The 27674-nt window shown below is 39.4% G+C and overlaps 1 protein-coding gene across 3 annotated transcripts in view; it reads right to left on the bottom strand.

Moving 5' to 3' along the window:
• Nucleotides 1-27674, bottom strand: part of sema3b (sema domain, immunoglobulin domain (Ig), short basic domain, secreted, (semaphorin) 3B) — a 71367-nt gene that overhangs the window by 28334 nt on the left and 15359 nt on the right. The window contains exons 1-2 of one of the 3 annotated variants that reach the window (XM_085145679.1): nucleotides 697-9828; nucleotides 506-594 (exon numbers count right to left, since the gene is read on the bottom strand). The exons of 1 other annotated variant lie outside the window; for it this stretch is intronic. The gene's annotated coding sequence lies outside the window, so the exon portion shown is untranslated. Of the gene's footprint in view, nucleotides 1-505; nucleotides 9829-27674 lie in introns of those variants that run through there. One more of the 3 variants, XM_085145677.1, reaches the window with a different exon arrangement.

The following is a 27674-nucleotide window of genomic DNA, read 5'->3' as shown; positions in this document are numbered from 1 at the left end:
ACTCTGAAATAAGAGATAATGAAGGAGTCACTAAGGCGAGGGCAGCCTGCTGGTCCCTGGTAGCTATCCATTTGGCTGTGTTAAGCCCTGAAGCAGCAGTAAGGCGAGACCTTACAGAGCAGCCTCTGGTCTCCTGACTGGATCTGCTCCAAACTGTTCCCAGGGGAAAGACAACTCAGTTGACTCTCTCAAATGAAACAACAGAGCAGATTTCAAGTAAACACTCTGAGAGAAATCCCACATGTCATCAGCATGACTTTTAGAAAGATATTTTAGTTTGAAGTGGTGCGGGATTAGCAGTGCTGCACGTGGTCATGTCACAGGCACAGCAGGCTCAGGGAACCGGGAACTTAACGGCACAGCAGGAGTCATGATTTCATTATTACTTCATCTACAAGTTAAATCCGTTTGTGGTTGGAAGTGTCTTCCACTAAACGGAAGTAATTTTATTGACTTTACAGACTTAAATGGTGATTTTACTGGAACAGAGTCCAAATTAACTTACCTGCCTATCCGTTTCCAGGGGAACCAAATTCCACAGGAGTTCAGAACATTCCAGGTCGGGATCAGCATCCACCTGAGCCCAACATGCCTCTGGCAGCGCAGACAGTATCCATTGTTACCACACTGTTCTGTTTCATTTTACTTTCTCATAGTCTTTCCTCTACTTATATGCAGAAATCACTGAACACAAACCTTTTCAGTTTTTGTTGCGTGCTTCCAAAAACCCATTCCCAAGATTTTTCATATCTGATTTAAGCAAGAAAGATAAGACAAGTTATGGAGTAATGAAAAAACAGTTACTGACCAGTCCAGAAAGTGAGAGCTGAGATCAGCTAAACAGGTGGAAATACCTGAAAAATTGTTTAAGAAATCTGATTAAAAAATTGAAAAAAAATCCTTTATTTCCAGTTATGGGAATGGTGCATGAACAGAAAGAGAATAACAGCAGAGTTCCACTATGGTGCAAAATATGTCCAGTGAGTCTTCAAAAAGTCCAAAAAGTAAGTAAGTGAAGTTAAAAAGCAGCAAAGCGAGATCTGAGTATTCCCCCTGCCCGCAGTCAGCTCCACTGATGAACGGCTGCACTTCAGCTCTACTTACAAAAACACGCAAGCCTGTACACACACATAAAACTCTTCTTAACACATGCATGCAAGGAGTTCACACATACACGGAGTTTTCGCAGCAGCTGAGCAGAGTAGACTTGCTCAGAGGCAGAGTGGGCTGGGATAATGGACTTAATTCAAGGGAGGGAGAGAGAGATAGAGGGAAAACGTGAGAGAGAGAGAGAGAGAGGGAGGGGTTGGAGAAAAGGTGGGAGGTTAAAGGAGGGGCGTCAAAGGGGGCAGAGACACACACTGAGCTGTCCGTAGTGTGTGTGGATATGCTACTGTGTATCTGTGATGGGACCTGGCTGAAACGTTTTCTTTTTCAGGGTCCATCATTACCATTCAACATTTTTTCCACTGTTTCAGGTTCAACTGGTTTCACTTATTCTACAGCTGTTCTAATGCAGCTGTTCTCAGACTTTTTCTGACACGCAATGCTTCAGAAGCCAAAAGCCTCACCACCCCCCTGATAATTTACCAAAGTACCAAATAAAGAAATAGAACTGATGTTAAAATTTTGCTTAAATATAGTTGGCTAAACCAGTTTTCATACAAAAGTACATACTTGTTCAACTGAATTTTACCATTTTTTTTGCCTAGCCATCGACACCAAACCTGAATGGCTCTCTGCAACACCAGTGTGGCCCAGTCCACGGTTTGGGAGCTACAGGTCTAATGGTATGAGCCTTAAGAATTCATGCTACCAGCTGTTATCCCAATAAACCAGTCAGATTTTCTTCTTTTCACATTGCTTTTGCGTTGCGTTGCATTTGCAACATGCAGATTATGTGAGAGCTCAGGTGAGCCTTGAAACAGGGTTATATGTGCTGTGAGACGTGACTCGACACTTACAGTGAATGACTCATGACTTGGTTTGATGATGCATTTAGATAAGAAATCAGTTAAAGTCACTATAAACACACAGAGAAACAGAGATTTTCAGATACATAAGAGTGACTCAGGCTGATGCAGAGAACACGTACGCTGAAGCTGGTAAGAGGGTAATTGGCACACATTTATAGAACATGAGGGTTTACATCATTCAGACACACATCAGAGTTGAAGCTTTGGTCAACCATTCATGATGCCCGGGCTTTTGAACACACAAATTCATAAATATGCTTCTTTTTTTCAAACAGCTTACATGTGTTTTAGGTTTACAGATGGACCAAAAATGTATATTTTGCATAAAATCTTTAGTGACAGTCTTTGATGTGATGGTGGACTCAGAAGCCTTGTCTTCTCTCTCTCGCTCTCTGGGGTCAGTCTCTATATGGTAAGCTACAATGTATTCCTTTGATACATTTTCATGGGGAAAAAAGTATAAAAGCATTCATTCATCTGCAACAACTCCTCCAGGATGATGTTTTTGTCCGTCCATTCAAACAGAACGGTCAGTACATCCCAAATACTCCGAGGCAGGACCGGAGCGTTGTTGGAGTTTGGTCATTTCCAAAGGCTTTTTACTGTATTAAGCTAATCACAGAGCTTTCACAGCCTCCTTTCAAGAACCTGAAAGCTCACAGAGTTTCACTTTTGACAATTTGGATGTTTGATAGCAATAAAAGATGTGAGTACGTAGTTAAATGTAGTTCCTGACATACAGGATTTTCAACAAGGACATACAAGACTTCAAGTTACTACTGGCTAGCTGGAAATACAGTTCACACTGACTGATTACAGTATATGACTTCTATCTGCATCAAATGTTTCCTTCAAGAAGCCACTGAAACTTCAAGTTTGGAATTCAATTCTGATTTAAGTTCCTGCTGTTAAAGTCAATCTCAGTAAGAGTAGCTACACTTTAGAGCTGAGCTAATCGAAATTCTAATAAACAAATAAATAAATGAAAAGTTTTAACAAGAGAAGTTTTTACCAAAGCAGTCCAAACTGATGCCTTGCTAACTAGGTGGGCATGACAGTCGCAGAGGCTGCCATTTATTTATTTTTTTATTTTTTTTCAACTTCTAATGTAGGAGGTTTTTTGGCCCAACAGTAAGATATTTCACTCATAAGATGTAAAGCACTCTGTAGGGCCTGTCTACTGAAAGTGTAGCACTCACAGTCACATTGTGTTGTGCATCTTCTTCTCTGTTGTCCCACTCCTTTAGTCTTCATTCCAGTCGCAGGTGGCATACTGTGCCTGGCAACCCTGACCCACACACACTCATACACTCTCTCACACACCTAGAAAACCCCTTTCACCAGGTCATGGGTCTCACATTAGGGGTTCACTGAAGTTTGTGTGTGTGTCTTGTCTCCCTGATTGCTCGCAGTTTTACAAACAATGCACACTTATCTTCAGCGCTTTAAAGACTTTCATGCACACTGCCATGAGTACAATTAAAGCTATATGTATGTTTTCAGCCTACCGCCCGCCCCCTGCTGACCCGTCTGTCATAAACTAGTCTGATGTCTCTACAGGCTGTGCAGTGAGCTCTGTGTCCCAACAAAGGCTTTTGTCCCAGCTGAAGCTTGTGAGCTATTGAAGATGAGGGCTCAGTTTCCTAATAGCGTCTTAGTGAATCTTTGTTTTATTACAAGTCACTGAACTGAAATGATTTTTAGATTGCCCGGGATCACCATCAGACAAGTGTCTCCCACGCAGGGGTCTTCATTGTGCTCTGCAGTGCTGTGAACAAGTATTTGGCCCATTCGGAGATCTACGTGTTTTTGCATATTTGTCACACTTAAACGTTCCAGATCAAAGAAGCTTTACTATTAGGCAAAGACAACCAGATGAAATACAAAATGCAGCTTTTAAATTGTGAACAGTGGCACCAAGAGCAACATCTAAAGCACTGCAGGCCTCACTTGCCTCAGTTAGTGTAGTCTACATGATTCAGTGATAAGAAAGAGGCTGGGCTCAAAGGAGAAAAACCACTGCTGACCAAAAACAACACAAAGGTTAATGTCACATTTGCCAAAAAAAACTTCTTGATAATCCCCAAGACTTTTAGGAAAATATTCTGTGGGCTGACAAGACAAAAGTTGAACTTTTTAGAAGGTTTGAGTCCAGTTACATCTGGTGTAAAACACAGCATTTCATATAAACAACATCATAGCAGGGTGGTGGTAGTGTGGTGGTCTGGGCTGCTTTACTTCTTCAGGACCTTCTATAACTCGCTATAATTGATCCTTACCAGTTATCTCAAATTCTCGACTGCAGTTCTGGCTTTGCAGGTTTTACACTTAATAAACGTAATCATCTAAAAAGTGTTTTGTATTTACTCAGGTTATCATTGTCTAATAGTAACATTTGTTTGATGATCTGAAACAAGTGTGACAAACTATGAAATCATAAATAATTAAAAATGCTTCTTCATGACATGATGCTTATTAAAATATAAAAATATAGATACAGGCAGTAATTTAGATTCAATAGTTTGTTACAAAAACAGGGTTTGCTGAGCTAAAGTGTGTTAACTGGATTGAGTTTCATAAGCTGAGGGTGGGATTTGGTTGTGTTAGTTTCATGTTGTGTAATCAGACTGGAGAGCCTAAGACTTAATTAGGCTATTGTATGTATTTAAGACCATTTAAACAGTGCACGTTATGTGGGCATGATTTCTAATTTGACTATAATGAAATAATTAATTATACTTTGACAGATGTTCCTTTCATACATAGTTATTCATAGAGCGACAGTTGCAGAAAAAGTCCTGATGACACATTATTTCTAATCCTCGCCCTCATGAAAGATTTGTTAATTTGATGAATCAGAATCATTTACAGTGTTTTTGAAATATGCTCAGTGCATATTTTATGACACAAAAATATTTATCTTTTTCTAAGATTACAGAAATGGATCCACAGACTCCTGGTTTCTTAGGATGATTAATTAACTTTACCATGTCTCTGTGTTATATAAAGCACCGTATTTATGATGGACGGCATGATAAACCATGACCACCACAAGCTAACACTTTGAATTACATCAGTTCTGAAAAAAGAAGAAGAAATTGCTTAAGCCTGCATATATATCACCTTTATATTGTAGAAGATTGTAGTTTGTAGATGTAGTTTCTTTATGGAAACACGTTACTCAGCTGTGAGAACAGCGCTAATACTGATGTGGAACAACAGAAGCTGCCTAAAGCTCTGCTACCTACAACTTCTGGTGCTTGAAAAAAAGTACAGCCAGGCTAGAGTCTGGCTTCTTGTCCTTAAGGCCAAACCCCAGAATAAGTCTGCAAGGTAGCCAGATTATTTAATGGCATGAGACATCCACACTACTAATATTAATGTAGCGATGAAACATTTCTGAGGAAGGATTTCTGAAGGAAACTGTAAAGAAACCAGCCAGAAACAAAGAAAATCTGCTTCTACACTTCATTGAAGTTCATGACGCCATACTGACTTTAAAAGGTGCACCCATTAGCATGAGTGCTGAGGGAAGCAGTGGGTTGCTGTTGGAAGGAAATTACTTGGCCAAATATTGAAACTTGTGGTAATTTCAACAATCTTAACAATAAAATGCATACATGTTTTAATGCAGCACTGAACTTCACTGGTCCTGGGCTTTACAGGGTATTTTATAGCTGTTTCTCAAAAGAGAAGGCAAGCACTGGCAAATAACTCATTTTAGTTCAGTCAGCTGGACATGGCTTTTGAAAAATCTTAATGCATCTGGTGAATTGTCACTAAATTGTCACACAGAGTTGCAATAAGGCTACATGACCGGTTAACAGATGGTCGAGTGTTTATCTGAAATCGAGACTGGAGAATTATTTCAGCAGAGGCTCCTTTCCTACTTAAAGATGAAGATGGGTGAGGAACCCAGAATAAAGCTTCCCGCACTTTTTGGCATTCACTGTGACCATACATCCATTCTCCTAAACAACTCTTTCAATTTATCTGGAAACTGAGACGAATTTGCACAAGTGCATTACACTGCTGCTGCACCCTGATGTGGAATGTTAAGAAAATCCTCGAGGACAGATGCACGGTCCAATAGACTTTTCAAGAGTAACAGGAAACAATAGTTTCAACTGGCCTACATCCATAGTGGACCAACCGTACCCTGAAAACTGATCTGAGACTAGAGTGACACCTGCTAGTGGCGTCACATCATAAACATTTGCTCAACAGATGCATAAATATGAGGGCCGAGATGCCACGGGTGCAAAAGTGGAGCATAAAATAGCACTGATCCCGACCAAGAGCTTTGCTTTTTCTCTTTGTGTTTTGAAGGCTATGTGCGTGTCGCACACTGACCCAACATAAAACAAATGCCAGGACAAAGTGCACTATTAGCGTCATTACAACTGTCGAGTCCATTCTGCCAGTTGTATCGCCATACCGATCTTATCTATGTGCATGTGTGTGTTTGCGTATGTGTGAATTTATGTTTAAAAGCAGGAGTTGAACCATTTGTCTACACTTGTAGCCATATACAAGTGTTTCTGAACAGCAGCGAACTCCCATTCTTGCCGGTAATTATGGTTTTTACTACGACTTGAAATAAAACAAAGATGATAAAGAAAAAAAAATGAACAATAGAGCCTAGGGGAAAAAGAGATAATAAAAAAATTTGGACTTGTCTTTATGTTCATGTTAGCTAACTATCTATATAGCATTAGCTGTATTATATGTGCCCCAGTGGGTTATCCATGACACGGTCCCCTGACCTTCTGACACCATAGGGATTACAGGGGCCCCACTGGGAAAGTGGCAGGAATGAAAGAGAGAGAGAACGAGAGCGAGAACGAGTTACAGTTAGAGAGATGCTAGCTTCCTTTGGGGCACAAACCTGTAATCCTCCCTTTTTTGCTTTGATGTGATCACACCCAACTGAAAGGATGAAGGAGGGCGGGAAGTGGGGTGTGCGGCGTTGGAGGCGTGATGGGTGTGGGGACTGACTGGAGTGCCAGGAGGCTCAGAGGTGGGACACACACACTCTCACAGGCATGCAGTCACACACCATCTGGTTCAGAGGGTCATCGGGTGGATAAGACCACCATCAAACATAAGCAGGGCTCTGGTGACACATTTTCACACACACACATTCACATAGCGAGCAGGCTCTGGAGGTCACCGAGTGGATTACAGCACCTTGCATGACCAAGGCTTTGTCTTTTTCACACAAATATAGTTTTACACACACACACAGCTTGACAGCACATCAACTACCTCTCAGTGGAATGCACATTTCTGCACTAGTTCCCACCACTATTAAATCTCAATGACTAATCGGGAGATAACGAAGGTCTAGTTCAACTAGCTTTGGACAAAAAGAAAAAAATATATATATTAAAATCATTTTCAGTCAACATTGATTGTGACAGTTGCTATTCTGCACTGAGGGCACATGTCTCAGTTGATGTATTATTTTTTTTTAATGTAATTATAAGTTTTGGGTTGTGCGCTCTGTTATTGGATTGTCACTCTGACAGTTGAAATACTGTATTATGATGAATCAGCATACTCACTAAGACATCGGTGCACCAAATCGGACTAAAGGTACTAGTTTTTTTATTAAATACAGATGAATGTTACAGAACAGTGTCATATTTACAGGCATAGGGTGCTTCTGAGCCAGATGTTCTACAAAGGGCCCTGTAATTCTGAGCTCCACTTTAATCAAAGTGGTGCTGTCGGTGCACTGTTACTATTTCGGAGGAAAATTCTACAGATCACAGTGAAGATTGGATAAAAGACAAAAAACGGGGAAATCACCTACTTAAAGACAGCCTTGAAACTTCAGCCCGCACGCAGACAGTCAAACACATTTTTTTGAAGCCTGCACATGTATCAGTGCCTGCATGCTATAAAATGATGCCACAAGTTATTTTTATTTACACAGAAGCTTTGAAATTCTGCCTTTAATATTTTGAATATATTTCTCATATCATGCCTGTCGCATGGTCCATTCATATACATCTCATACACATACCTCCTCCTTTTGTGATTCAACTCAACCTGTTCCTCGAGTCTGATGTGAATCTCTGTGATAAAAATGAGGATGCAGACTTTTTCTAGTACAGAAAATGTTGCTTCTACTGAGTCACTGCGGCAGATAAGATCAGCAAATTCTGCTTTTAGCGCACATTTCACATAGTGCCAAATATGTTAGTGGATGTTACATGTATATATTAGGATTAAAAGCAAATCTGTAGGCCAGCAGTTGCTCATTAAAATGAAGAATATTTTCTCAGATAACTGTAGTGATTAAATGCACCAGTGGTTGCAGCAGATCTGGAATCTGTAATATCGTCCCACAGACATGTCTTTCTTATTATTTTTATTACAAAAGTTCCAATTGACAAGCTGTCGTTGACACAAATTGAGACTTAGAGGGTCTTGGATTGCAGAGATAGTTTTGCTGACATACAGGCTGAAGGAAATGTGGCACGCAGATACTACTGCAGTACTGCTGTGCTGCCTCGTTAGGACCTGAGCCGTGATAGCAGTGAGCAGATCCAGTGAAATGATTCCTGATCCTGATGGGCACTGATCCACCCAGACAGGCCACTCTCAGCATCTTCGAGGATTTATCACACACTCACATAAACGCAGCCGTATGAAAAGACACACTTTCTTGAGGGGATGTGGAAACACTAGAATGTGCAGTTATTAGTGTGACAGTGTGCACATTTGCCCCGCCGCAGGGAAAATCTAACAAGCTTAGTAATGAACAGATTTAATGGCACCAGCTGACAAAGGTGCTCAATTTAATATGTATAAGTGGAAGAAAGTACTGTATGAATGCCATTTTCAATGGGTGAATATAACTTGCAATAAAAAGTATTTATTCAGTCACACTACAGTGAAAATAGGACAGAAACCTGAATCACTGGACAGACAGTACTCATCCACTGATTGAATCATATTTATCTGCATTCTGCCAATTGATTCGAGTAGACGGGCAACCAGCTGGTTCCAACACCATCTTGGTGATCACTTTTAATCATGATTGCACAAGTCCCTCAGTTTGTCAGTCACAGACAAATTGTCAAGGGTCCGCAAATAACTCCATTATAAATGCAGACATATAATGCTGAGTTACTCTGCACTGATGGGCAAGACTCATCTCTGACTTAAACTGGTTTATTCTGATTATTTCTGCATAAAAGAAAGGTTGCTAAGCACCTGCATCATTTTTATGTTAAGTCTGTTTCCATTGGTGGGGAAATTTCTGGATTTTTGTTTTGAATCTATGAAGTTTTGCCTGAATTCTGAATAAAAGTGGTCTATGCAGATTTCTCTTTCTTATAGACTGCAACAGATTTGCATTTTTCTTGATTTATCACAATTATTTACCATATTATTAGAAACAGGATGCATGTAACTGACCCTATTCAATCATAAACTGATAGCAGACTTACTCAGTCTTACGGTAGTTTTACTGCTGTCTCAATCGCAATAATTCTGGTCATCCCACAAATTTTAATAATGTGTATTAGTCCTATTTTTGCTACTGTGTGACAGTTTTGCTTTTCAGAATTTTTATTAAAGCTTGAAATTTTTCTTCAGTGCCACTAAATACATATATAAACACAATTAAGAAATGTCTCTGTCATATATCATGTTTTGCTATTGCTACTGCCGTTTTGGAGGCAACAATAATCCTACAGCTTGGTTATATCTTACAAAACACTTAATGAAGTGTATTATAATTAACCACATTCTGAGTAGCTGAGTGAGTTTTCTATTCACAATCCAATTTCAAGATTATGCATGCTACATGCTATTATATACGGAAGAGGATTAGGGCCACGTCTTTTTTTTTCTTCTTTTCCTGGATTCTGAGAAAAAAGTCAGAATTCTGAGAAAAAAGTCAGAATTCTGAGAAAAAAGTCAGAATTCTGAGAAAAAAGTCAGAATTCCGTAATTATACTCAATATACTTTCACAATTTTTTTTTTTACAAATGCCCCCCCCCCCCCAAAAAAAAGAAAAAAATATATACAAATGCATTACAACCCATTTTCAGTACCTTACATGCAATACACTGTGAACAAACCCTTAACTTTCACAAAACTTGACATGCCAGACACAGAGGGCCAGAGGGCAACATTGAAGGGCTTCAGCTTTTCATAATCAAAATTTCACTTTTCTGTAAATTAGGCAGTCAAAACAGCTGCTCACAAAACAAACACTTAGACAAAAACACGCATATACACTCAGGTGCACTGACAGCTGTCTGTGTCTGTCAGGGAAGAGAAATCCCCACCATCAACCAGTAATTGAGGATAGTTAGAGGGGGAGAAAAAAAGTGTGTTGAATGAATAAAGGAGTGGGTGGGAGATGCAGGAATGGATGAGTGGAAGGTTAAATGAAATGTAATAGTTATACAATTATTATTAAGGCCACCCATAATGTATGTGGAAATATAAAGACAAATACATGATAATCATTCATCAAATTGATAAATTAAGAAAGTATGTAAATAAACTAATTACATTTTAAAATGTCCACCTCTCCTGCACTGCAGGGCTTTTCACTGCTGAAGGCGGAAACATGTCCTGGCACCATGACACACGAGTTTCCTTGGTGATATCCATCCTAGAGCGAACACAACTCTGTAGGTCGACCACTAATGCACTGACAAGGGCATGATCTTGCACCAGACCGCCACCCATTAACACAGGCAGCTGTTTTTTCAAATGCACAGCCAAGGCGCAGTTTATGCTGCAGGCAATCGAAGGATACTTTTCTGTGATGTTGAATACAAACTTTACTTGTACAGCAGAGCTCTTAATCTTCAAAACCTAAAACATTTCAGTTTCAGACTATTTTATTTCATGGTACTGTAAGTAATATCATGTGAACATTTCAAGGCAGTTAATTACTGTCTTACTGCAGGTCAGAATGGTTACAGAAAAATACGCAGCAGTGATACTGGGTTTCTCTGAGTTTTTGAGACCAAGTTCTAATTCAGGAAGACAGCAGTTAACGTCTGCAAAGGAAAACATGTATCTACTAAAATAAATAACTTCAAATCCAAAAATGTACTTAGTAAACATTGCACTGCCAGAAAGCTTCCCTGGCAGCACAAGAGAAACTGCAGTTATATTGCTAACCTCATACATACATGTTAGGGGTTACAATCTGACACACAAAGTATCTAGTAGTGCATTAAATATGGGCACCAAACAAACTTGCATAACACAGAGCAGAAGTTTGAAAAATCAAAATGTGAAAACACTGTTACATCCTAAGAAACTTTCTTTTGCAGCGGTGAACACAACGCTCTGCCTCACAATACTTTTTAGCTGCTCTTTAATGTATGCAGATGATACAGTTCTTTTCTACTCTACAGAAATTCCATCAGCAAGTCCACAGTAAGCCAACAGGATCATGGTTTAATTCATCCCTAAACCTTCAAAAACTCCCCTCATGCTCTTTGTGCTATTTCATAAGAGAAGATCTTCAGCAAATAATTGGTACTAATATCATCTGACAGCAATAGAGTTAAAGTATTTGCAGTGATTTTTAAATCTGTGTGTCAATCTCACTTGCGCCACTTGGCATTAATGTTCCTTTAGAGTGCAGCATGCTGTCTTTGCCCAAACTGCTTTCTCATGCATGAATTTGATTTACAAATTATTATCCCTCTGCCCCCTTAAGCAGACACTTGCTCTTTTATAGCAGAAGCTTTTGGTTTTTGAATCCCACTCACTGCAGCTGCTTAAACACCAAAGCACACTTTGTGTGTTGCCAGCATTTGGCACGCTAGGAATAGAATGGGGTGGACACACTTGATGTCTGATTGTAGAGAAAGTAAAAAAAAAAGTAAATAACCTTTTCTTCTTTATTATGTTCAGCACACCATCTTTTTATTCTGTTGACTGGCAATGACAACTTCTCACACAACCAAGAATTTAACAAAGTCATAATGAGAATTTGCAGAAAATTTTCCACATGTTTAGGATTTGAATGCCCCTTAAATTTTAAGACCGTGTACAGATCCCGAACAGAGAACAAAAGATTTTTATCATCGTGCAGCTGAGTGGCAAGGCTGTTAAAGGAACTATTGAGTCCATATTTATTCCAGACACGAAGCAGGGCAAATAGAAGTCTGTCAACCAGTTTGACAAACACACAGACACACTGTACAGCAGTAGAGGACATGAGGTGTGATTTTGGGTTACCGGGGGAACAGGAAATCACCTCATTATTGCAGGGGTAACAGCTGTCATTAACATACCCGCTCCCCCCCCAAAAAAAGAACCACATGATCACCCACTGATGTCTAAACACACCAAAAATAAAATCTGGAATCCATATATTCTAGAAAAAAGTGTTCACCAACTTTCATTTTCATCTTATGCCAAACTTAGATAAAGATAGAAAAACATGTTCTGTTGGACAAGCATATCACTTCAAGCTGTCCGGTCACAGCTGGCTAACAGGAGGCTTTACTGAAGCATCACATAGCAACTCTGAGTTCAGGAAAGTTACAAATGTGGTGCTTCTGCTTGTGTCTGTTATCTTGTCATCTTTGTGTTCCTTTGATTATAAAATAAGTCAAATATTTCCTGCCTCATTCATGTGTCCCAGCTATTTTAAGATAAAAATTTATGGAAATACCCTTGCTGTTTCTATTTCAAGCAGAACCTGCTAGTTTATTCTATTTATGGTGCTAAAGTGGGTTAAATATACAAGTATATAATGAAATTATTTCTACACCACAGCATCTGTCTGCAGGCTCCCTCCATGCCTCCTGTTTGAGGTTCCAGGTAGCCAGCCAAGTGGAGGAAGATTAGTGTGTTCTAAGTAATAGGCTGCCCTAACCAAACAAACTGTCATTTCTCTCTGTTTTGGCTGAAAATCTTCTCTTTCCTCCCCTTCTTTCTGTCCCTCCTGCCACTCCTCCCCTCTTTTCAGAGCCAACGTGTCAAGGAGAAAAAAAAACAAAGCTGTTTAAACTTGGAGCAGGGAAGGAGGAGAGGAGAAAGGTACAGAGGGAGGCAATGCTTAAATCCTATAAAAATAATGTTTCTTCCAGCAAAATGGTTAATCCTCTGTAGTGTCATCTTGCTGCAAAAATAGGTAAGCATAAAGTTTTGCCAATGATGTGTTTGATTTCAAAGGTCCTACCTTTACACATGTCATAACTTTTCATAACTAGAAGTCCTCTGGTTCAGACTACAGACTAATCCTCACTGTTTAATTCACTTTTCCTGACATCTTTTCAACACAAGAAACACATCTTAATAGTAAAGTAATGACACCAAATGACCTTTAAGAATCAATGCTAGAAATAAAGTGGATGTGGCATGATTTAGAGTTGCATCCTGAATATAAGTGTTAGTGGCAAGAACAGCACAAACCATCTCAATTATCGCACAGAACACAGCAGTCAATCATAAGATTTAAGAGCTGTATTACTTCATAATTTTCCACAAACATGCCAGGACGGCAACATTACACCCTGCCTAATCTGCTGCACGATCTTGTTTTGACTATTTCTATTTCCCTCTTGCATTTCTCAACAAGTGAGTGAAGTCAATATAAACACGTGCACTGAACGTGAGTGTTTTTTTTAAGTCAGTCAAAATCTTGGATTTAAACGTGAATCTGTATGGCAAATATAAAAGAAATGGAAATGCAAAAATCTGCAGACCAGAGGGGAAAAACATGGCAGAAACCAATCAAAATCTAGGTCTGGTCTCAATGTGGTGTTACGACCACACTGGGACAGGACACACTGACTCTTCAAATCAGCAAACAGCTTTATCACCGTCAGGATGGGTCACACGTAATAAACATCCGACAAACACACGCACAGTCCTTTATTTTAGCTTTTAAACAGACGAATTTCACATTTCTTTTGAAATAATCAGTTCAGTCAGGTTGGAAGTAAACATAAAACTTGGAAGACACTCCCTCAGAACCTATACAGAGACTTCGTTTCATCCAGCAGCTGCAGGGTCTCTGGAGGCCATCTGTCTCTGATTTAGTGCCATCCTTTCATAGTGTCAGTATTCTATCAAAGTTGAGTTCTGTGTGCAGCTCTCGCTGAATTTTGTTGAGTGGATCATTTATGGAACACCCAGATGTTAGCAGTTTTTAAAGGTCAAAGGTTAAAGGTTCAGTGAAATAATTTTATCAAAAAAAAAAAGGATTTTTTTATTTGGGAGGAAATGCAAGTAAGGACACCTGGACACGACACGAAACCTTCCAGTAGTGCCTCACACTGCAGCCAACTTGGCTGAAGAGACTACTCCCGAGCACATTAAAAACACAGCCTGCAGCCTCCCTCCTGCGACCGCAGCACACTCGCTCCCATAAAAAACATAGCAGTACATCTTCGCCTCATGTGCTTTTGCTTAAATATGAGTTGCTATGTTGGCTACAATTTGTTGGCTATATCTCTCTTCCAATACGACACAATCTGAATTAAACACATAGAGATAGAGCAGATGACGTGGATAAAGAGGAATGTGTGTCTGCGTGTATGGGAGATGGGTTGTTTTTAGTGTCAAGATCATTTTCAAACTTGTGGGGACAGCATTGGAAAGTGATGTTGAGCTTTGCTTGTAGGTTTAAGTAAAGTTAGCGGCTACATCCACACTTTTAAAATCACATGTTTGAAGAAAAATGATCTCTATCTTCTTGCAGCGCAGTTTCAGAAATAATTTTCAAACTTACAAACAAGATCAAAGATCAATTTCAAATCATTAATCATGTAAGACTGGCTGCAAACAAGAAGCAGAATTTTGTTTACTTGGTTACAGAGTGGTGTGACCTAAGACCCAATCAGGAAGCGAAGGTTTGGTGGTCACTTCACTGAGTTCAAAAGCGTCAGTTTCTTCGTGTCTACACATGAACAAAGTCAACACAGTTTCCAAATAGCTTAATGCTTCAAGCTGTTTTTCTGCAAGCTCAGTTTTCAGTTTCCTTAAAAAAGTGTCCACCTTTAAAAAATAGACAAAGTTTTGTTTTTAAAAAATTCTGATGGACATGTAGACAGGTCTTAAGGTTACAGATCAGTGCTACGGTTCATTATTTACATTGTGGGGATAGATTTTTATCCACCTCGGACCATTTTCAGTGTTGCTACTATTTCTGGATCTCTCAGTGTAAGTCCCTTGCACTCCAGCTGTGTCATAACTGTGATGCCTGAAATCCATTTTTACTTTTACAGCATGGATGACGTTGCAGAGAGACAAATCTGATGAGTGGTCCAGGAGGTGAGCAAAAATTGCATTAAAAAAAAAAAAAACCTCTGTGGCCTCTAAACCAGCTCAAAATGATATACTGGCAACGCCACAGTTCAGATCCTATCCTCCTCATGTTCTTCGTCAAACACCTCATCAGAGCACCGTGATGACGGTCTCAATATAGGAAATCCAATGAGGATGCTCCTAGTCTCAGGCCTCATTTGACACACTTCATTTGGCTTGATAGTGTGGACCCTTTGGCAAGTTGGTTGCCAGAGGTTGAGCGTGAAGCACGCCTTGCATTCCCAAGTGCACAGGTCATCTGGTAGGAGTATAAATAATCACAGTCTGACTCAAACGGTTTGCAAATATTGCTGTCTAATTTCTGAACACAGGTTACCAAAACATTGCAATCAAAATAAGTCTGCAAATCTTTCTTTTTGCAAAAGGGGACTTAACCCAGCTGGTTGCCCACTATACTGTATTCAGGCTATTTTGCTTTATAAGAGGAAGGTTGACGAGCAGTTGTCATTTTTGCAGTTTAATTGCCATCTTGCAGCAACTTTGTCACTTTTGTGGAGATAGTTAATTTTGATACTTACAGATTTCTAATTATCATTTATATATAATAGATTGTATGTAATTGGCATGTTAATAGACCCCATTCAGCTGCTTCTGGGATCAGACTGACAGCAGACCGACTCAGTCTTATTGCTGCTTTAATGCTGTGTTGATGCACAAAAATTGGCAACTAACTGCAGGCGGTTGCAGACCTCTTCCTTGTCTTTAAATGCAACAAGATCTTAAGTTCAGTGCAGAACCTTTTGCTGTGCCATGTTCTCCAACAAATGGTTTCTCTAGTGTGAATTCAGCAGGAGTGGGCTGTGTGTGTCATCTCAAACATCTGTTCGTCATTAGTGGGATTCTCCCTCTGATATTTTCTCTGCCCTGCTTTCTTTCTTGCTGCACGCTCCTCTGTTTGCTTCAGTATTTTCTATACTACACTCACTTCCCCCTTTGGCATCTGTGCTTTGACCATTTATCATATTCCGAGCTTCCGTTCTCTCCAAAACCACAATCTGATGTGATGAATTTTAGGAGTGATTTAAATTAAAGTGATTAGGATAAACTTCCCCAAAGAAAATATTTAATGTAACATATAATATTCAACACAGGTTCCTAAAAGACTCTGTGCTGACAACCAGTAACTAGGGGGTTACGATCTCAAAGCCGCTTGACGTAGGTAAGCTTACAGAGGATGAAATGCGATGCACAATATGTTACATTAATTTCCCTTTTCAGATTTTTCCACATGATAGATAACTGGCACGAGCCCAGAAGTGGTAAATTTCAATTTTCCACTCAGGCTTTTAGACGATGCTATGACAGTGTGTGTTCCTTCTGCGCGTGTGTGTGTGTGTTGGATGCAACCTCACATAACCCTTGCATATCCTGAGTGTTTTAGGATATTGAAAGAACATTGCCTGTGGTTTACCAAGGCTTGGCCAAAGCCCTTGAAATAAAAATTGTGAATTTTCAAGATAGAAATAATGAGCCAACATATACATTCTTTTTTTTACCGCAAACCTTTTCATGTAATGCAACGCTGTGCGATTGTGTGATTAGCTTGCTTGCTAAGGTCTGTCTCATTTGAAAATGTTTTTTTAGTGGCTTTAGTCTTTATTTCTATTTTTAAAGATGTAAAACAGTTACATATAAGCGGTTTGGCTCAATGAGTATCCAATAAACAAGAAAGTTTTCAAGCATGCTAGCATGTTCATGTTTTCCCCACCCTTTTGTGCATCTCATGAGTGTAACTTTAGCAAAACCGTCACATGGTGGGCTTATTCTAAATCTAAGACTAATTCATAAAAGGAGATGCCCCATGAGTGATGTCCCACGTGTCAAGGCCACCACAGCGAACTGATAGCGAGCACGTTGGTCAGCACAGCAATCCGCCCGCAAATTGCTTCTCCACCATTATGTTTAAGGAAAGATTGTAAAATAGGTGGTGCCTTTCAAAACTGTAAATATGTGGTCAGGACTTGTCCAATAATGGTTAGAGGAAAAAATGAAGGAGCAAAGTTGTGAATAAGTTGTACAGTGGGTAGGAAAACCACACACAGACACATGCAGAGTCTGGCAACGGCCCACTACCACAAGAGCATGATGCCATCTAGAGAAGATCAGAGTAGGTTTGACTCCCCTTTTCCTTTTTCTTGAGTCTCTTACGTGTCCTCTAAATTGTCCTGAACCTCTGTGTCTTCCTCTTCTTCACAAATCATTTCATTTTTTCCCCTCCTTGTCATTCTCATTTTTTCCTTCTTCTTGCACTCCCTCTTAATCTTCCTCTGCCTGCTTCTCCTCCGCCCCGAAAGATCAACTTTCCATCGTCGGTGACTTTTTTTTATCTTCTCCCTTTCCTGTCTTTTCCACTAAAAGAGTTCGTACAATAAAATGAAATGAAATAAGTATAAATTAAACTAACTGCAAATGCAGCCCGTATCCACTGTGGTTAATTATTTCTGCCTTTCATATTGCCACGGATTTCCCTGCGTGCAGCTTCTGGCCAGCGGATCCGCTCACTCCCTCAGATGGAGAATGCATCAGACACCATAAGATCTGCGGAAACCGACAACCACTCGGATCTGCGCTCTGTCCAAAGCCAGATAAACACACCACACCTGCAACAAAGATTTGTTAAAGATAGAAGGTTTTCAGAGCTTAGAAGTAATTTAGTTAAAATATCCATCTTCAATAACAAAAGGCTGTAGATGTGAAAGACGGGCCACACTGCTTTTATGCCCCTTCTACTTCATAAGAGACTGAACTGAATACACATGGACAGAATTCAAGGAAAAGAGGAAGCAAGATCTTCCAGTTAACTCTGTTATTTTCTGATCTGAATGGATATAAATATCACTTTAAAAGTCAATCTGAAGTCTTACTTTATGTCAGTCTTTTGTTATCTTTGAAAAGACTACTGAGGCAGAAGTTTTAAAAAATAGTATCTTTAAATCTGAAACAACCTGTCAGTCCCCAAACTTACGGCAAACTGGTGCAATTAATCAATTCCTCAAAATGAAGGCCAGATAGCATTACATAAAGACAATCCTTATTATGAATGATTATTTCCTCTGCATGGAAACTTGTCAGAAAAACAGATCATTCCTCTTATCTGTAATTTAATTTCCCATGCCCGTTTTACAGTGGCTGACGGGTGATATAATGGAACGACTATCTATGCTCACCAGAGAGTATGTGTGGCTAAAGGCCACACATAGTTAATTAGGTTAGCCAAACAACACACACTCTATAAACAAAGGTGGGCTCTGACGACAACACGGAGGAATGAGAGGAGAGGACTGGATGATAAAAACAGTAGAAAAGCTTTGAGAAAGAGAAAACAGCTGGCAAGAGGAAAGACGGGAGACTCCGAGGAATAATCAGGGAAAGAATAATAGTGCCGGCTCATAAATCATTTTATTTCTCCACTTTCTGCCCTCCTGACTACACATCTCACTCCTCTTCAATTGTGGTGCTCTCAGGCTGCCAAATATCAGAGTCCCACTTGGAGCACCACATAACTACATCAGTTAAGGTAACAGTCTGTGACATGTTACTGTATATTGTGAATGTCTGGATTCCTACTTTATTTCACCAGCTGCTATATAAGGTCATATAATCGATTCCCAGTTCATGCTTTCCTGCTTTACTGCTGTGTTTGAGAGTTTATTGCCTTTGTTGTTGGCGAGTGAAAATCGCACAGTATCAAAAACACTTGTAGTGCACTTGTGATACATTGATAAACAACTGCTGCAGTGGTCTGGAAGTGTGCTGCTGGTTTTATATGTTAAAAAAGCACTTTTGCTTTCTTTCGAATGAAACGATTGGCCGGGATTGGCTGACAGATGACACCTGAGACTGAAACTCGCAACTGAAATTCTTTGCGTTAAAAATACCGCTGTACTTTGCAAACCCTTTTTTTGTGTGTGTGCCCCAATGACAGTGATGCCAGTGCAGTGTTTATTCCAAACACTGAGTGCCAAGCACTGAAATAATAAACCCCAGCATAACCTGGTATGGCTGAATAATTATGTCAGCCACGCCATCTTTAAACTAATGAGCTAAAAAAAAAAAAAAAGACACAAAGAGGTCAGAGCAGAGTAGAGGAATTTCTCTCAGGTTTTAATATAAGTAGTTCACAAAGAGATTCACAGAGCAGAAACCTCCCTCTGATCCCCTCTACTGGACCATTAAATAGTTTTTACTGCACACTTACAAAACTTTGTGTCTCTTAATTTCATTTAATTTCAGTTTTATAATTTGATTTTGTGGGTTTATTTGTTGAAAAAGTGAAATTTTAGTCACTCTGTTCAATGACCATTACAGTTCAGATCATCTGACCGAGCAGTTTGTCGCTGCAACTATGCTTTCTAGTGGTAACTGGTCTCCAACAGCAAAAGATTAAATGCAACCACCGGGCAATGACCAATTTTTCCTAGTCGTCAGAAAGTTGCTGTCTTGTTCCTACTCCAGTGCAGCTGAGTCATCCCTGATTACTGCAATCATGCCTGCACAGTGACACTTAAAGGCTTCATATTTACAAACTTCAGTTCACGTCCCTGTTGCAAACATAGCTATACCACATTTGGCGAATCTTCTTCAAATAAGCACCTACTGAAAAACTGGTGCAGGAGCTCTTGCTCTAGCTTGAAGGGAGCCATGCCTCCCTGCGTATCATTCGGTGAGCCATACAAAAACATAATTTAACTTTTCAAATGAGGACACTAAAAGTGTTATGAAAATATATTTAGATCATTCTCCAACTGTCATATAATTACAATTCAGATGAAAACACAAAGATAAGCTTACAAAAAAAACTACAAGTAGTACTAATTTCCCTCAGTGAATGTGGCTCTTAAGACTCACATCTGAGCAGCAAAGCATGTATTTTGTATTATAATCTGCACATTGTACCGAGTACACACAAATCTAAACGCTGCACATGCATACACAGAAGCCTCAGCAGTATCTGCTTCACAGGGAGATACTTAAGAAATAAAATGTGTGAGTACTCGGTCCTCACTGCTCCCCTCATTCACCCTGCCTAATTCATTAACACACTTAACAGTTTCATACATAACGAGTTCATTACGAACACTGGCACTAATTGGCCATGCCAAACTGCATGTGTCCCATGTTAATTGGCTCTTTGACTGGGGCTTCATGGAGTTAATTAGCCAATTAACCATCTCGGTCTGCCAGCTAAGCCTCGCTGTGGCTTGTGCTCCTGATTTTGGGTGGATCAGACAACAGTGAGGAGAGACTCCAAAATAATTCACTTTGACTCTGGAGCAAAACCTGGAACACCAGTATCACAAGTTTTACTCATTTTCTGAAAAGCGTCATGTGAGCTTAATAATATATGGGAAGGAGATGGAGAGTAAAGGAAAGGAATGGGTCAAAGGGTTAGCGGTGCAGTTTCAATTTCTGAGTTAGCAATTTAAATCCTGAGACTAGAAGGAAACCTCTGTCAGAGGAACATGAAACTGTTTCCCTTTGATTTCACATTTTCTGTAAACATGATCAAGAAGGCTAATTGAAACATGAAGGGGCGGCTAGAGGCTTTTCCTTTGCTGCCCTCACTTTTAATATTCCTTTAGAAGAATATCACAGTGAGGTAGGCGAACTGAAGGTCCACCGTGCTTGTGGCCATTTTGGAGAAATGAGTCTGAAACACATTGAACACATCTACCGATTGTATCTCATCAACTGCAAATGCAACTGACTTCACACTGAATTACAATATCCTGTTTCATATTTGACCAAGAAGTGAGAGTGAAATAAATACTGCATACTGGGCAGTATTTGTGGTGTATTCATTACTGCAGTGTCCACAGACAGTGACAACAGAGAAAATGGAGAGTATGAATTATAAAATCTTCAAAATGTTCCTTTGTAATAAATAAATAAATGAATGACTAAATAAAAGAACATAACTTCAGCCTTTTTAACTCCTTATCTAACGATCACATTCACATGTTGCATCCTTACCAGTATGTCAGTATTTGCACACTTTTCAAGACGTTTTATGACATTTAATTGGTTAATAAACCACAAAATATCCTCTGGCAGTGAAACCAAACAGGTGCAGCACTTGTTAAGAAGCTGCTTTGAAGATGCTGTACATCCACTACTGTCAAAACACTAGCAATAAAATCCTAAAAATGTAATTGCTTTAGTAAGGATGAACAGCCTTGGATTTGAAAATGCTTAAAAGGGATGGCAGATGGGATTTGTAACAAATCCAAAGCAGCTCTGGCTCATTTCATTTCCTATAGTGACAACGTGAAGTATAGTCGTCTGCAAAGAAGCTCCAATATGTCAGACGTGACTCAGGAGGGTGAAGAATTAAAGGTTACCGGGCAGAAGACTTTTTGCATTTTTGGGGTTTTTTTGCTTTAACTAAAGTCTTTACGAGAGTAAATAAATATCAGAAAATAACGCTTAGGAATAAATTAATTGAAGAGCTCTTGTGATTTACAGATTAGTTTCCAAAGAACCAGGAATGGTGTGGAAATTTTAGAATTGCAATTGCAAAACCAGTCAACAGTAACACATTACAGCAATTCATCCCAACAGCTGTTCACATATCTTTTCACGGCACTCTTGGGAATATAGCCATTCCAATGATAGTTTTCTCAATATAAGCAGTAAAAAGTGAAACCTGTGAACGGCCTCTGTCACATTCCTGCTCATTATCCTCTCAGAGGTACTAGTATATAATCCGTCACTGCAAGCTGGGATTCGAGACCACTTAGAAAGATGACAGATGGGATGGGATGGAAATCCCCTTATCTTCAGCTCACTTCATTTCCATAAGTGTCAACATGTCTGAAATCTTGCAGAAAAAGAAGAAGTTACAGCAAAAGCAGATTTGATGCATGTGTTTGGTACATTAAGTCAGCCAGTGTTGCATGCTGGGTTATTCACAGTGGAGCATTAATGGATTCCAGCAACAACACGGGGTATCTGCCGTCAGCAGTTTGGGAATATGCTGTGTAAAGATAAAGTCACCTTGGGCTTTCATTGAGAAATAATCTGAAATCACATGTTAAATTCATGCATACACGCTGTAAACACAAGCTAACATCTATAGTCGCTGAGGAATGCACGAAACACGCCGGGGGAGGAAAGCAGCAGGGAGGTAATAAGCTTCACTGTGTGCGGTGGTGTCATAATGAAGTGACACACATACGGTGGAAGGAATTGCACAGTACTGTCACTAACTCTCTCTTTCTGTCCCTTCATCCTTTTGTCAAACAGAACGAGAGGAAGAGAGGTAAAGAAAGTAGTGAAAATTAGCAACTCATTCCAAGCCCAAATTAAAGGAAACACAAAGTACTATGAGGGAAAATGTTGTGGTGAAACTGAGAAATTTGAATTATTTATTTATTTTTGCAATCTGTGTTCTATTTGCTGCAATCCCAGCAGTGTCATTTGTCATTGGTATAGGCAGCGGATCAGGACCAAATATGAAAAGATATCCATGCATTTTGGAGCTGCTGTGGCTCAGGAGGTACAGCAGGTCATCTGTTAATCAGAAGAATGGTGGTTCAATCCCTGCTCCAGTCTGCATGCTAAAGTATTCCTGGGCAAGAATCCCAAATCCTGAGTTACTCCTAGTGTGTTCACCACACATGTTAGATAGAAAGTGATGATACAACGGGCAGTTTGTGCTTCTGTAACCTACAAGAGCAATAAACTACAGAACTTGGGCCTAACCAGGTAATGTGTTCAGCATAACCATGGTGATTTAACAAGGTTTAGAGACAACTGTGTTAGTGACATTCAAAACTTTGACTGTAACTGCAACATACGTCGCTAATTCATTATTCTCACTTCATGGTACGCCCCTCTTGCCTCTTGAGTTCCCAAACACTTACAGAGGTTCGTTAAAAGAAGAAATAATACTACACAGTGACAAATGTGCCCTTGGTCAAACTTTTTAAAATGTTCTTAATAAAGTCAAATTCAGCATATATTTCTGACTTCAATGTAATATGGTGCCATTTTACTATTTTCAGTTAAATATAAGGTTTAAGGAGTTGCAGGGTAATGCATGTTGGTTTTATTCAAATTTTCCAGTTTTTTTTTAAGTATTTTGTAAATGTAAAATAGTGCAGTAAAATAATATAATTAAAGAGAGTATGAAACAATAGCATGAAAACACTGACAGAGAGTAACTATGTGAATAAGAGAGCAACAATGAGGGCCAGAGTAAGGTAGGAGGAGAGAGAGATACTGCGTAGTGGTGAGTATGGGAGTTTTTCATGGGAGAAAGAATGCAGTCAGGAATTCTTTTAATTGTCCAAACTGCGCCTCAGGCCAAAGCCTACTCACCCATCCTGACACACACACACACACTGTAGATGCATACATAGCAATCATTCTGTCTACACAATGCTTCACTGCCAACCTCCAGTAAATCCCATATCTCAGAGTTCTTCCTGGCCAACTGTGAGAAATCAAAATGATTTCAGAAGCTCCTTTTACATGGCCTTGGAAAGGGTAGGATGTATTGATTTATCTAACCCTCCTATCATTCATGAAGAAGGCAGGTATGTGGCTTTATTTTTTTTGGTTTCTTGTTTGCTGCTATTTTTTATTCATTTAGGAGTTGTTTTGACATCACCAGCCAAATGTGAATCGGCAAACTGACTTCAAATTATCAAAGATTGTAAAATTATTTATCTAACTGTAGAGGGTAAATTACTGACGTTAATTCTAATAAGAAGCTGTGTCCACCTTTAGCACCGTTAAAGTGTGGTAGCTTTTAAGTTTCTCAGTAACACTTAACCCTTCCGGTACTTCATCTTGGCCTCCTTCTCCCACTCAAAGCTGCCCTTGGGATAGGATTCACCGTGCCCAGGTGTGTGCCTCTGAGATCATGTGTGTGTTGCGTATAGAGTTACTAAGGGGCCCCAGAGTACAGCTGTCTTAGATCTGCTTAAATCCATGAAATGCAACACTGGTAGATAACTGACACTTTCTGTTGACACACTGTCATTGTGCCCTCTGCTTAATGCTGAGCAGAGCAGTTGCATTTCATCAGATACAGGTGAATCTTTGGTTGAGTTAGACACGAAACTGCTAATATGAAATCACAATCATTTGAAAGCATACTCGACTCGACAGCATACTGGACTATTGTACAAATGCACCCACAAATGTATTGTACACATACAATTAAGGACACAGGCACAGAGGTGACGTGCAGAAACCTGACAGGTGATGTCACCTTGTGATGTCCCCCTCTCTCTTTTGTGTCTCTCTTCCAGTTTAAGCTGCACACACTACTCTCTGCCTCTCTCTATGGCAGGAGTTCATGTTTCAAAGAGGGAAATTACCTTTTTCATGCACAAGTCACACAATACCAACAAACCATCAGGTATGCCCTTCAGTGCTGGCTTCCCTCCACTTCTCACAAACTCCTCTCTTATCCATAATTACAAGAACTCTGCTGCTGCTGCTGCTGCTTGGCACCTCTCATCAGCAGCAGCTGAGGAGGAATGAAGAAAAATGCTTTCATTAGGTAGGGAGAGATAAGGAGGGAGGAAAAGTATCAGAGAAGTAGAATATTATAATGTGAATGAGAGGTTTGGAGTTTCAGGCCAGAGATTTGCTTTTTAACCACCGACAGTATATACAACAGGCTATAAATGTCTTTGTGCAACTCTCTCTAGCCTCTCTGGGTTTTTGTGCAGCCAGAAGTGACCACATGCAGAACAGAGAGGGGTCTACCAAATTGTCAGCCGATGCAAGCTCCATTAGTATTAACAATATGGGTGCAATCCACCAAGTCATAATTTATGTTAGGTAACTGCAATTTAAAAAAGAAAACCAAATTCAAAAGCCACCAAAGGTACAAACATGGTTTAAATGTCTACTTCAAAGAGACAAAGTAGAATAGATAAGGTCTACGAGCTCTTGTTCTGTTGGCCCCAAGTGGCCAGTAGAGGAACTGCATTTGTCTCCATTGTCTTAATTTTCATATATTTCTTTGGAAAACTAATGTCAGTGTCAAAGGGTTGTTTGTTAACCGGTCGAGAAGCATACTATCCCATACTATCCTCACTCTTCTTCTCCACTATTTGCCAACATTTCTTTTTGCAGTTTTTCCACGTCATTATGATGGGTTTTTTTCAAGAGCTGCATTTTACGTATTTTGAACACTTATTTCTAATGGTGCACATGACAAATGCTTTAAATGGATGCAGGATATGAAAGGCAGCCACGATGATTATGCAACTGCATTCAAAAGCAACATCTCCAGCCTTCTCTCACTTTTTTCTTCTCATCTCTATTTTCTATTCTTGCCTCGCCGCGTCTCTTCTTCGTGTATTTCTTTGCCTTTTCCGTCATTCGTACTTGTTCTTGGTGCTTTTATTATTTAGCACCTGTCAACAACAGAACAGAAAACCATGTCATGCAAACTGTCTGACGTAGAAACACACAAGTGCTAGGGCTGTAGTCTTGACAGAACCACACTTTGAATGCTGACGCACACAGACCTGCACATACAGGGTTCCAAATACTGTATACACGAACACACACCACACACCTACACCCTTCTGACTTATCTGATGCACATTAGCTAATGTGGAAAGACGGCTGGGCTGAATTACCACTACATCTAATGACTATTTCATGTCAGGATGGAAAGGAGAGCAGAGAGGAGGACAAAAGGCCAGAAACTAAATACGGGCTTGGATTCAGCAGATCTCTGTACTTTTTTCTTTTTTAATCCATTTATTTTTGTCTGTTATCATAAAAAACTTATCTTGTTGGCCCCGGTTGTGTTTTCTTCGACATCAGATAGCAGGCTTGACTACTGCTGCTCATTGATTTTGCCATAAGATCCAAACTAACAAGATTCAAGTTGTTAGTTCATCACAGATTAGGGGGAAAACCCATTAATGGGATCATCCCTCATTCGAATTAGCGCAAACGAGATACTCCACGTACTTGGCTTCCTATCATTTCACTTGAAGTTGATCGGCTGAATGGTTGTGAAAAAAAACACCTCTGTCAAAACACAAATAACTTGGACTTGTGCACACCCACTTGCCCGGATGCGCGCACACACACGCACACACACATGCATATGCTGTTCTCAAACTACACTGTAAAAAAATTAATTTAATATAAAACTATTTTACTGTGTATTTTACAGTTTTGTACTGTTCTTCTAGAATATCATTAAATTTACATAAATAGACTGATTTTACATGTCAAATGTAAATTAACGTAAAATCCACTGTAAATGTAATAACACATAATTTTCTTGTTTTTTAAATGTATTTGTCTGTACATATGCATATTTAGATTGTTAAAATACATTCACAAATGCATCATAATTTCACAAATATTTGTCCGTTATTTGGAAGATTGAACTGTTAAATTCAAATGTAATGCTATGGAAAAATATATAAAATGATTCTTATAAACTTTTTTTACATCAAATGATTATTATTATTATTATCATTGCTATTTAGGGCGATTGTGGCTCAAGAGTTGGCAGTTCGCCTTGTAATCAGAAGGTTGCCGGTTCGAGCCCCGGCTCGGACGCTCTCGGTTGTTGTGTCCTTGGGCAAGACGCTTCACCTACTGGCGATGGCCAGAGTGGGAATTATAAAGTGGAACTGTAAAGCGCTATATGAATGCAATCCATTATTATTATTTAAACCAACTGTTAACTGTATATTTAAGTATTATTATTCATATTGCCGCATTCATTGACTTTGTTTATAGGTAAGTTCATTCCTTAATCACATTAAATTGTTCCTAATTTAATGTTTAAAAGCACTTGAAAAAGGCAAAATCCCATGTAAAATTAGGGCAACAAACTGTATTGTCATTACTGAAAATAACCGTATTTTCATGAGAAAGTTATTTTCTGGTATTATTTTGGCGCCCCAGCTGCCGGAATATCACTGTTTTTTTAGGATTTTTTTTTTTTTACGGTGTATGTTATGTGAATGTTTAGCAGCAGAGTTTGAGTATATTCTCTTGGAAAACCAATAAACCATTGGTTGTAAAAGAAAAACCATGTCCATCCAATACTGGGTGCTATGATTTCACATGAATGTACAGTCACTTGAAAAAGGTTTTCACAGGATTCCATGGAGTTGTGTGAAAAACTAGGTAAACCTTTGCTGCTTCCACAGGAATTAAAAGACTAATAAGCAGTTAAAGTTCATGCAGCACGTTGAAGTTCAGGACAGCACAATGCCAAAAAGACTATAAATTGTTTTAAAAGGTTGGCAGGAAAAAGGGTCACATCTCTAAAAACCTCACACTGACTGTCAAGCAAAATGTTGAGAGGTGATGATTAGAAGTTATATTGTAGCCGCAGTACCTGGGCACCTTGAAGTTACTGAGTCAAC

Source organism: Neolamprologus multifasciatus, chromosome 20 (assembly GCF_963576455.1).
Source record: "Neolamprologus multifasciatus chromosome 20, fNeoMul1.2, whole genome shotgun sequence".
Taxonomy (NCBI): domain Eukaryota; kingdom Metazoa; phylum Chordata; class Actinopteri; order Cichliformes; family Cichlidae; genus Neolamprologus; species Neolamprologus multifasciatus.
The sequence above is the reverse complement of the archived record's forward strand: the minus strand, read 5'-3'. Positions and strand labels throughout refer to the sequence as shown.